The sequence below is a fragment of the Camellia sinensis genome, chromosome 10, assembly GCF_055761805.1.
Source record: "Camellia sinensis isolate YWXY chromosome 10, ASM5576180v1, whole genome shotgun sequence".
NCBI lineage: Eukaryota > Viridiplantae > Streptophyta > Magnoliopsida > Ericales > Theaceae > Camellia > Camellia sinensis.
Genome location: NC_138970.1, coordinates 15,323,733 through 15,336,322, shown reverse-complemented (window position 1 = coordinate 15,336,322; position 12,590 = coordinate 15,323,733). Strand labels below are relative to the sequence as shown.

The 12,590-nt window shown below is 32.9% G+C and overlaps 1 pseudogene; it reads left to right on the top strand.

The window, feature by feature from the left end:
- The first annotated feature begins 4,682 nt into the window (after positions 1-4,682).
- On the top strand, positions 4,683-6,496 carry LOC114307418 (mediator of RNA polymerase II transcription subunit 14 pseudogene; annotated as a pseudogene).
- The last annotated feature ends 6,094 nt before the right edge of the window (positions 6,497-12,590 follow it).

The window sequence follows — 12,590 nt, the reverse complement described above, 5'->3', positions numbered from 1 at the left end:
CTCACCATTTAAGAAAGCGGTTTTAATATCCATTTGATGAATTTCTAGATTGTATAGAGATGCAATGGCAATTAGCATTCTAATGGATGCTATTCCAGTAACCGGTGAGTATGTGTCAAAGTAATCTAGACCTTCTTTTTGTTTAAAACCTTTGACTACAAGTCTTGCCTTGTATTTGTCTATTGATCCATCCGCTTTCAATGTTCTTTTGAAAATCCACTTGTACCCAAGAGGTTTACAACCTGGTGGCAAGTCCACTAATTCCCAAGTGTAATTTTGCAAGATGGATTCAACTTCACTGTTGACAGCTTCTTTCCATAAAGGAGCTTCAGGACAGGACAGGACATAGCATCTTCAAAAGTTAAAGGCTCATTTTCTAACAAATATGTTAGAAAATCTAGACCAAAAGATTTTGAGGTTCTAGCACGTTTACTACGCCTAAGTTCCTCTTCCTCATTTTGATCTAACTCTTGTTCTTGATCATATTCTTGATCCTGACTAGTAATAGCATCAAAAGATCTTTTATTAGTACTAGTCTCTTGTCCAGTCTTCTTTGGAAATACATGTTCAAAGAATGACGCATTCTGAGACTTAATAATAGTATTTACATGCATTTCGGTATGTTCTGATTTATGAATCAAAAACCGATATGCACTACTATTCTTGGCATAACCAATGAAAATGCAATCAATGGTCTTAGGACCTATCTTAGTCTTTTTAGGACTAGGAATAGCCACTTTAGCCAAACACCCCCACACTTTTAAGTATTTGTAGGATGGTATTCTACCATGCCACATTTCATAAGGTGTTTGATTCACTTTCTTTCGGGGTACTTTATTTAAAATATAATTAGCAGAAAGTATTGCTTCCCCCCACAAGTTCTGAGGTAATCCAGAACTGATTAACATGGCATTCATCATTTCTTTTAAAGTCCTATTTTTTCTTTCAGCAATTCCATTTTGCTGAGGTGAGTAAGGAGCGGTGGTTTGATGAATTATTCCATGTTCTTTACAAAACTCACCAAAAGGTGATTCATATTCACCACCTCTATCATTTCTAAGTTTCTTGATTTTCTTGCCAAGTTGATTTTCAACTTCATTCTTATATTGAATGAAAGTTTCCAAAGCTTCATCCTTGGTTCAAATTAAATAAACATAACTATATCTAGTATAGTCATCTATAAAAGTGATAAAATACTTTTTCCCACCTCTAGTTTGAATTGATTTAAAATCACAAATGTCACTATGAATTAATTTAAGTGGTTCCGTACTTCTTTCAATTGAATGAAAAGGAGTTTTAGATAATTTTGCCTCAACGCAAATTTCACATTTATGATTTGAATCAATGTTAAATTTAGGTAAACATTCCATATTAATTAATCTACGCAAAGATCCATAATTAACATGTCCTAGTCTACCATGCCATAAATTTGAAGACTCAAGCAAGTAAGAAGAAGATGTAGTATTATTAATAATTGAGGGTACAACGGTCATTACATTTAACTTGAAAAGGCCATCAGACATGTAACATTTTCCTACATACATCCCGTTTTTGGTAAGTACAAACTTGTCACTTTCAAAAACTGGCCTAAACTCATTCTTACTCAACAAAGATCCGGAAACTAAATTTTTGCGAATGTCCGGTACATGCAGCACATTGTTGAGAGTGAGTTCCTTTCCAGATGTCATCTTGAGTACAATCTTTCCTTGTCCTTCAACTTTGGAAGTTGAGGAGTTGCCCATAAAGAGTTGTTCACCATTGTCCACTATAGAATAAGATGTGAACATCTTTTTGTTGGTACAAATATGGCGAGTAGCACCAGTGTCACTACAACAAAAGTAATCTATGGTGACGAAAAGTAGTGAAGAAAATAAATTTTCTCACTAAATAAGAACAATTCGTGACAAATTATAAAATTTTGTCACATATAATAAAAAAATAAAAATAATAGGTGACAAAATTTATTTTTGTCAATAAATACTTCTTTTTAGGTGAGGAAAAATTAAGTTTCGTCATCGAAGGTTTTCCCGCTAAATTTTTTTTGGTGGCGCCAAAATTTTGAGACTTTTGGTGAGAAAAAAATTTGTCACTAATTATAAAATTATTACTGAGGAATATATTTTCGTCACCAATAATTTTACTTTTTTCTTTTTTTTTGAAAAACTTGATTTTAAATATTTTAAGATTATTTGGTGTGAAATATATTTTCGTTATTAATAATTTTTAATATTTTGAGACCTTTTAGTGAGGAAATTATTTTGTCACTAATTTTAGAGGGAAAATTTTGACAAATTGGGTGGTAATGAAAAAAAATAGACTACTAATTTTTTCCTCTCTTTTTTTTTTAATCAATTTTCCTCTCATATCTCTCTCTCACTACAACAAATTGCAAATTTAGTGACTAAAAAATTTCATAAAACACATAGATTTATTTTTTGGTAGGAATACTTTCATATTACTGCCCAATTTATGAATTATGATTTATTTTTATTTTTTTTTCATATTTTTTTGCTATATTTACATACACCCAAAATTGAAGCACCAAAAAAATTCTGATTTGGCACCTAAATTAGTCCCAAAAAACTTTTCAACTCCTTGATTAGAACATTGTGGCCTAATCCATCTACAGTTCTTTCACAAAGCTGTAACAGAGAACCACTGTGAGGACGGTTCATCCACCACCCACCATGAGGACGGTTCATCCCCTACACCGTGAGTTCATCCTATACCGACATTAAGCTACAGCACCATCGTGAGTTCCAGGTCAGTTGTCTCTGTTTCTCTTTTTCTATCCCTCTCTCTATCTCTTCAGGTCCTTGGGTTTCTCATTCTCTACCCTCACTCTGTCTTCGGACTTGTTTGCGTGAATGGAATTCATTGTTAAGGTGAGATTAAAGTCATTTCATTCATTACTTCTAACATCTCCAAAACTTCTCTACTTTAAAGGGTTCCATGAACAACTTGAATGATTTTAATTTGGGGAAAAAATATAGAAAATAGAATGATTAACATGTTATGTATTCTGATTATGATATTCATATTCTACCCAATATAATCATTGAAGTGAATGAATTGTTGGTGATTCTACACACAGTAAAGTCTCATGCTTCTGATTATGGGTCTGCTCGGTGTTTGATAAAATGCCATAATGGCTAGTTTTTTCTTTATTGTTTTGTTTTTTTTTTTGTTTTTTTTTTTTAAAAGGAGCAATAGGATTGGATAATTATAAAATCTTTTTCATCTTTCATTCCCTCCAATCACAAAGTTATTGTAATGACAATGATGTCCTTGTTTTGTATTTCGCATCCTTGGTTCTTGTAATGAATGATAAATGATAATGATGTCCCTGCTAGACATGGTCTAAATTCATGCCAGAATTGCTAATTTGCTAAGTAATAGAAATTCCCTTTCTTTTGTTAGATGTCCTGTTCCACATTTTTCATGCCAGAATTGCTAATTTGCTAAGTTCTATTCCACATTTTTCATGCCAGAATTGCTAATTTGCTAAGTCCCGTTTCACATTTTTCATGCCAGAATTGCTAATTTGCTAAGTCCTGTTCCACATTTTTCAAAGTAGAAGTATTTTTTTTTATTATTTATAAAAAAATCTAAATCAGATGTAAGTCATTTACTTCTCACTTTGCACCCTTGACAATACATGTTTTATTCCCAATTCATTTCAGCAGCCAGAACTTTATGAATTTGATCACATCCATTTTGATTCAAGTATTGGAAGTCCAGTTGCAATATTGTATGGTGCTCTTGGGACAGATTGCTTTAGAGAATTTCATGTTGCATTGGTGGCAACAGCCAAAGAGGTCTACTACCTGATGCTAAGCTATATTATTTTTACTTGTTACTACATTTTTTTATGTACCTACTGGTGAGCTATTCTATATGGTTGTGCTACTACTGGTGCGTCATCAGTAAATATAGATTTTTCCATAGAGTAAACATTTGTCAAAATAGATTAGCATCAGGCTTCTTTAGTGATTGATTCCCACTTATCACATAATTGAGTTGTATTTTTTCCCACATGCATCCTGGTTATCAAAAACTCATTGGATACTCCAACACACAAGTCCATGTCTCAGACAGAGTGGTAGAGTCTTTCTAGGATAGACTAGAGTGCTGTAGTAGAGCATAATTGCAAAGTAGACAATAGTGCAAAACATCTTTTAAGATGGCTTCTTCAAGTTGATCTCTTATTGTAGTAGCAGACAACTTGAAGACCAAATGGGGGGCATTTGTAGGAGAAAGTTTTGTAAAGCTACTATTTTGGTGAATAAAATTCAGATTTGCAGTGCCTAGATAAGCCTCTTTGTTACTGTTTTTATTATCTATTTTTGGGTAGAAATTGATTGCATGAAGTTGAATATTTGTGTAGAAATAGTCAGATTACATGTGTTATGTTTGTGCCTTGTTATGCCCTGTTTGTGGCTTCTTTTTTTTTTTTTGTATTATTAACTAAATTTTTTGTTCATTTTTGACTTTCTATTCTTTTTTTCCCCCGTGTCACCTGTGTAAAAAATGTTGACATTGATCAGATTCAGATGATTGAAGATGTACTTAATTTGAGCCTTCTTGACTATGGAAAACTACTTTAACTTTCACCCAATGCTGTGGGTGCTAATCAAACATCTGAACATGGTCTTCTCTCTGAGCTCAACGTCGATGGTTCTATGCTTAGTTCGGGAAATCTGCTATCAAGTTTCTCTTCTATTGTTGATGACGTGTTTGAGCTTGAGAGAGGGTCATCTGCACCTTCTTTCTCTAGTCAGAGTCACTCTTCATCATTTAATGCATCTGTTGTAGCGCATTGTGGCTTTGTTCAAATGAATTTTCAGAGTATGAAAGTTAGAACCTCCTTACCTAAGCGGGAGGGAGGAACACAAATAGCACAGATCAATAATGCTCATAAAGTTTCTGGTAGATCTCCCCATTATAATAGTGGCTCTATTTATTCAACAAGCAATTTGAAGGGCATTATGCAGTCTAGCTCTGTAAGTTCACCACCTTCTGGCTTAGAAAGGAGCACAACTTTGAAAAACTGTTTGCTTCAAAATCTAACTAGGATTTGGCTTCTTTTATATCTCCACATTCTGTTGATTCTTGTGCCACAATGAATTTGTCTTCCCCACCAAGACTGACTAGCCCCCGAGTTTCTACACCAATTGTAAAACCTAACAGGCCTAGAACCTCAGCAATTGGATCTTTTAAAGTTTCTGGATCTAGCCCTTAGGCTACAACTATCATATGTAAGTTACTTTGATTTTATCTGTATTAGCTGCGACTTATAAATTTCCATTAAATAGTATTTTTGTAGTTAATTGTATTTGTGATAAATGTGTTCCTTTCAGCCGAAGCACCAGATTTTGCTGTTGGTCCTAGCTCAAATCTTGATGTTGTTACTAGACATGATAGAAGATCAAGAAAGTGTACAATTTCAGATATGTTGAATTTGATTCCATCACTTCAATGTTTAGAGCTCCAGTCAGGATTTAGTAAGAGAAAAAAAATCATGGATTCAGGATTCAGTCGTCAGATTTCACCACAGGCACTCATTTCATCGAAGATGATTGGCAAAATTGAAGGTTATAGTTATGCAAGTCTGTTTGCTGAAGCAAATAAAGGAAATGCACCCTCTAGCATATATGTTTCAACTCTTCTTCATGTGGTCAGGCATTGCTCACTTTGTATCAAGCATGCTCGACTCTCTAGCTAGATGGATGCACTTGACATTTCATATGTTGAAGAAGTGGGTCTAAGAAATGCATCCTCAAATTTATGGTTCTGACTCCCATTTGCAAAAGGCAATACATGGCAACACATATGCCTGCGACTTGGTCGACCTGGACACATGTATTGAGATGTCAAAATAAATGACCAGCACCTTAGGGACTTGTGGGAACTTTAGAATGGAAGCAATAGTACTCCATAGGGTTCTGGTGTTCGTATTGCCAATATGTCTGATGTAGATTCTCATATCTGTTATGATCCGGAAGGTGTTGTTTTGAGTTATCATTCTATGGAGGCAGATTGCATCAAGAAGTTAGTGGCAGATATCCAAAGGCTCTCCAATGCTAGAATGTTTGCACTTGGAATGCGAAAACTGCTTGGAGTAAGACCAGATGAGAAACTAGAAAAAGACAGTGCAAACTCCAATAGTAAAGCAGCAGTTGGAGCAAAAAGTGCTCTCGAGGCATTTGACAACTTTTCAGAATAGATGAGGAGGGCTTTTCGCATTGAGACAGTTGGTCTCATGAGTTTGTAGTTTAGTTTTGGTTCGGGGGTACTTGTTTGCTTTGTTGTCGAGTGGGAGTCTGGTAAAGAGGGATGCACGATACATGTTTCTCCCGACCAGCTTTGGCCTCATACCAAGGTTAGTTTTTTGTTTGTTTTTGACTTTCTGTTCTGTTTTTCCTCCCTAAATAATGGAAATCAACCTACTTCAATTATTTTCCTTTTTTGTTTTTGAAATGTTACAGAGGTATTATTGTATATATACACTACAAAGTTGTTATAAGGTAGTGTTAAACTTGTGATATTCTTCACAGTAGCCACATGTTAGCTACAGGTTAAGACAATTGTAGCCAGAGTCAGTGAGGAAACTACTTATGGCCTAAGGTCTCCAAAATTCATCCAATAACCCTCTATTATGGAGTATTTCTATAATGTATATGACATGGTCCAAAATTTTTCCAAAATTCTTTTGGCTTTCGTATATTTCAGTAGTATTTTTACAGTGTATATGGGATGACTATTCACATATTAATATTATATAATAGCATCAGTGTGTACTTTGGCACCAAATAAATATATATATATATATATAATATGTAAAAGCATTTTTTTTTCAAATATAAAAATCATTGAGGTATTTTTTTTTTCATTCATAGAGGTATTTCTTTTTAAATAAAGTAGCTACTGTGAAAATAATATAACAAAAATGAGGATCAAGGTAAGTTGTAGTTTCCTAATCAATTAGCTGAGCTACCTAAGCAATGCAGCTCTCCTCCAATGAGCCTACTTCTTTACCTCTCCATTTCCCAAATGACCCTTTGGATGTTGTCATTTGTGGCAGATTATACTCCAATGGGTGTGAATGATCTGAACATCACTTTGGATAAAGTTATGCCAATGAACCTTATGTAGTAATGCCATTTTATTAAGATATTCTTACCCATTTGGGTTCACCGAGTAAGTTCAAACCAAATCTAACCGGCCTTATCAGATTGTTTTTGGGTAGCATTTGCCACTATATAAGATCAATTATCACAGTTTCATGTGGTTACCACCCAATTTTGGGTAGCTTTTGTCAATTTTGAATTTGCTGAGTGATGCAGAGTGCATAAAACTGTTATGACCCTACCACTATTATATATTTTTCAAAAAAATTCGTAAGTTTGCAAGCTTTGAAGAAGGGATTTCCTTTTAAGATGGATTTATTTTTCTGCAGGTTGTTGAGTTTGCCCTGGCTTTGCAGAAAGCTGGGTGCTTTTTAGTTGTTCTGAAATGTGTGCTTGCACCTGTTGCTGCTGCTGCTGCAACATCTGCTCTTCGAATCCCTACAATTGGTATTAGGACAAGGTCTTTCTGTATTGGCCAAGTTAATTGATTCTTTAGCTCTCTCTACTACTCCTAATAATGAATTAGACTTGACTGGCTTGTGTTGTGCATAATCTTTTTGCTTTCATTTGTACATATAATTAGCTATCTGATCTTGTAATTTGCTTTTCAAGTACTAAAGTGGGCATTTTAGCGATATCATGTGTTCATATATTGAGTTTACTCATGTAATGAACTTTTAATTTGTTTTTCCTTTTAATTTGTTTTTCATATAACAGCATTTGTGTGCATGTCATGAAAGAGTTTTTACGACATGTATTGCAAGCCGTAAAAATTCAATTTTGTTGTAGTGAGAACTTGCTCCGAAGAATGTGGAATCCAAGGCTATGGATGACAGTGCAATAAAAAAAGGTTAGCATGCTTAACTCATGCTATTTTGCTAAGTTAATTGACTGACTTTGAAAGCTATGCAAAGTTTCATTCTCTTTTGGTTATGAAACTCCATAGATGGTGTCATTGAAACCTGTCTTCCACTTCATTTATAGAAATATGAATTGTACTCTAAGCTGAAATTATGCACTATACCTCGTAGTTTTTATTAATCAGTTCTATGACGCTGAATTATGGGTAGTATGCGTATTCCAAAAAGTTATCCTAATATCCTATTGTTGTTTATTTGATAATGTGTTTCTTTTGCTTTTTCTCTTTAAAATGATCTGTGCTAGTCAACTCTTTTTCTGATGCCTTTCCAGCAAAGTTATGCGTTTCTAAATTGTGATATTTTACTTCAGAATGTGTGAATTTGATTTGTTATTTGTTAACTTATCTATATTGTCCTTATCTTATTCCTATAGGTACAATGTTTCAGTTCTTTGATTTGAGTTAGGAATAGATTCTTAAACAATATGATGTTGGAGATGCAGGTGTAACTCTTGAAGATCCTCACACTGAAGATCTCAGCCAAGAAGTTAAGGGCTTCATATTCTCTGGAATTCTGGTTCGTTTATGAAAGTCATATTTGCCTCAATTGTAATTCCATTTCAAAATACTTTTGGTCACTTCTATAGCTGCATTAATTGTTGATCTTTCTCTCTATACATGATCTAGATATATTTAGTAGATGTTGAATGTTTACCGGAGACCATTATAATCTTTTATTTTCTGGATGGAGAATCTTTTTTGGCTGAAAACTCAAGTTTGAAAAATGTTTTCAAGCAATCATGAGTGGACTTTTCTTCATTTTGTAACAGTCTATCACATATAGGAAAATAAAGTTCTGCTTGGCTACTAACTATAAGCAATTGGACTATTAACACTTTTTGACAAATACTTTATTGATTACTATTATTATTTTTATTGTTATATTTAGTAAGACGAGAAAATTGGTTATCACTAATACATAGGATATAGTTACAGCATGGAAATGAACTTTTTTCAATAAACCTTAAATGTTGTACGTATCATTTTCTGATTTTCAATGAATCACAAATCTGAAACTGAAAATAGAAGTAATATAATTAGCTACGGAGAATGATTAGAAAATATGAACAATAATATGTGACACAAGTTTTTTTGGTGACATTTAAAATCTGCCAGCATTTTATGACTGCCTTTACTTGAGTCTTGAAAATTCCTTCTTAGAACCTTGACTGTACTAGCAACATTATTTTTTTGGGTATTTTTGCTAGGTAGTGTTGGAGTTGCTCTAAGTTAGTAATATGATTAATAGGAGCTTGCCATGTACAAAGGAACTTCTGGTTGTCAAGCTAGACTCATTGTGTACACAATTTGTATTGACATGGATAGAGTGGTCTATACAGTGTAACTGATAATATGTTAATGTTTTTCTTGTTAATTTTCTTTGTAGATTGGTTTTTGATGACGTTTGGAAGCATACTTGCAAATCAAGATCAAGTGTTGAATTTATTTATTTATTATTTATTTATTTATGGAATTGATACTTAGTTGTAGTTGCAAATCAAGATTGAGTGTTGATTTTTTTTTTTGTGGACTCCACGTTAGTTCATTTTGGGATTTGCTTTGATGGTTTTTTTGTTATACTTAATGGATTATTATTAAAGTTGTTTGATGGATATATTTTGATTTATAATATAAATTGTTTAGTGAATTTTTTTGTGGAGTGGTGTATAATAGTTAGTGGAATTCTTAATACATTTAAAAGGATATTGGGATATAAGCAGGGATATTTGTAAAATAATAATTTGAATTGAAATATAAAATATGGAACAAATTTAGTGACGAATTTGTTTCGTCATTTGTACTTGTTATTATGACAAAGTGATTATTCGTCGCTAATAAATATTTTTTGTGACAAAATTTATTACAGATTATATATAAAAGTTTTCATTGATTTTGTTGTTTGGTGACTAAAAATTTCATCACGTATATAAATATTTGCCACGAAATATATTTCGTCACCCATTTGACTTTTGGAGACGAAAAATTTGGTCAATTTTACATCTTATTGTGATAAAATTATTTTTCTCATCAATGATTAACATGTGTGACGGATTTATTTGTCAACTAAAATTATAAATATAGTATTGAATAACTATTTGGTGACGAAAATGAGAATTTTTTGCGACAAAATGTTGTTTTATTGGTGACAAAAAAATTCGTCACTAAAGAAATTTCATTGGTGACGAAATTAGTTTTTGTCACGGTGGTTTTTAGTAATAAACATTCAATGACGAAACTAGTGAGGAAAATATTTCATCACAAATATCGATAGTGACGAAATTAGCTCTTTGGAGACAAAAAAAATTCGTCATTCAAGACCCAACTTGTTGTAGTGTGTCCACCAACCATTCTTTAGGATTTCCGACAAGATTTGTCTCGAAAACAACTGCAGAAAGATTGATATCATCTATACCATTGGAAATATTGTCCACTTCAGTCATGTGGGCTTGAGCAGGCTTCTTGCTTGTTCTTCTTTTGCTTTTGCCTTTGCTACGGCAATCTTTGGCCCGATGTCCCTCTTTGTCACAGATGTAACATTTGCCATTAAACTTATACTTTTTATTATCCCCCCCTTTAGAGCCTTGTGATGAACTTTCTCCAGAAGACTTTCGTTTCTTGGTTTTTGAAGTATGTTTCACCACATTTGCCTTAGACTCCATAGGATGCTTACCAGACCGCTTTTCAGAATTGCGGTTGTCCTCCTCAATTCTCAAACGCACAATTAAATCGTCCATAGAAATTTCTTTGCGCTTGTGTTTGAGGTAGTTCTTGAACTCCTTCCAGCCTTTTGGTAATTTTTCAATTAAGGTTGCAACTTGAAAGGATTCACTGAGAGACATGTCTTCTGCGTGAATGTCATGCAGAATGAGTTAGAAATCTTGAGCTTGGCTGATCACAGTTTTTGAATCAACCATTACAAAATCCAAGAATCTGCCAACCACAAATTTCTTTGAGCCGACATCTTCCGTTTTGTACTTTTTCTCCAACGATTCCCAAAGTTCCTTTGCTGTCTTGATTGGATTGTAGACGTTGTATAATGTATTATCAAGTCCGTTCAAGACGTAGTTCCGGCAAAGGAAATCGGCATGTTTCCAAGCATCAACCGTAGCAACCACTTGCCGGTCGGTTTCATCCTCTTTCAGGATAGGAGCATCTTCACGGAGAAAACGAACCAGGTTCAGAGTTGTAAGATAGAACAACATTTCTGTTGCCATCTTTTAAAGTCAGTTCCTGAGAACTTATCTGGCTTCTTTCCATGATTTATTGGTACTGTCATCACAGGAGAGGGGGTTGGTGCAATTGCAGCCACCACAGTAGTACTTGTTTGGGCATTTGTTTCAGTAGCCATCAATTCTAATTTATAAAACAAATTTATAATTAAAATTTTCACTACACAAAAAATTAAACCAAATTCACAGAATTAAATTCTGTAAAAATAAAAGAAACAAGAATGTAACTTTTATTTTCCAATTAATTTGAAAATAAAATAAAATTTATTTAAACAAATTAATTCCACACAGAAAAATAAATTCTGTAAAATAAAAGAAATAAAAACTATAACTTTTATTTTTCAATTAATTTGAAAATAAAATAAAATTTTATTTAACCAAATTAATTCCACACAAGAAATTAAATTCTGTAAAATAAAAGAAATAAGAAAATAACTTTTATTTTTCAATTAATTTGGAAATAAAATAAAATTTTATTCAATCAAATTAATTCCACACAGAAAATTAATTTTTATAGCACTTCAATAATTAAAATACTAAAACAGAATTTTAAGTAATGAAAACTCAGAAAATAATTTCTAAAACCCAAAATTAATTTCTGAAAAATTCCACAAAAATATATTCTGAATTGTTAATGACACCAGTATCGTACTACTAGTTGTTGTCAAAGAAAAGAGACAGTATATTACTACTATCTGTCAAATAGCATATAATCACTATTTGTTTTTCCGACCAGAATATTATTTTGTAAATCCACAGAAAATAATTTTTTTCCGAAATTATTTACGAAGAATGAAAAAAAAGGAAACAAACGAAAAATTCTGTAAACAGAATAATTCGGATCTGTCTTAAGATTGTTGGAACAAACTTCTGTGTAAATAAAATAACTATTTTATAAATTCAAACAAAATAAATAAATAACATATTAGATTTATTTATCGAACCGAATTAAAATTAAAAGACCAAGTCGAGTGTGTGACACTCTGTCCTTAAGACAGATTCGCCCCGCTACGGTGCTTACGGTTGAGTGGCGTCTATCTCCCAGGATACAATGATCTTCACAAATTGTAGTAGCACTCCAAACAATTTGTCCGGCGAACTAGAACCTTGTGTTCTATAACTCTCTGAAATTTTCCCTAAAATAATATGAAGAATAAAGGACGCAAGAGAGCAAAATGAAGGCAAGGAAAAATGAATTTTCGGAATCAATCAAAATTGGAATGGGGCTACTTTTATATAGGCTTTGTTGGCACCTATTCAATTTGAATATAAAAGGTATGAAGAAGGGACATAACCCTTCCTTTAAAATAA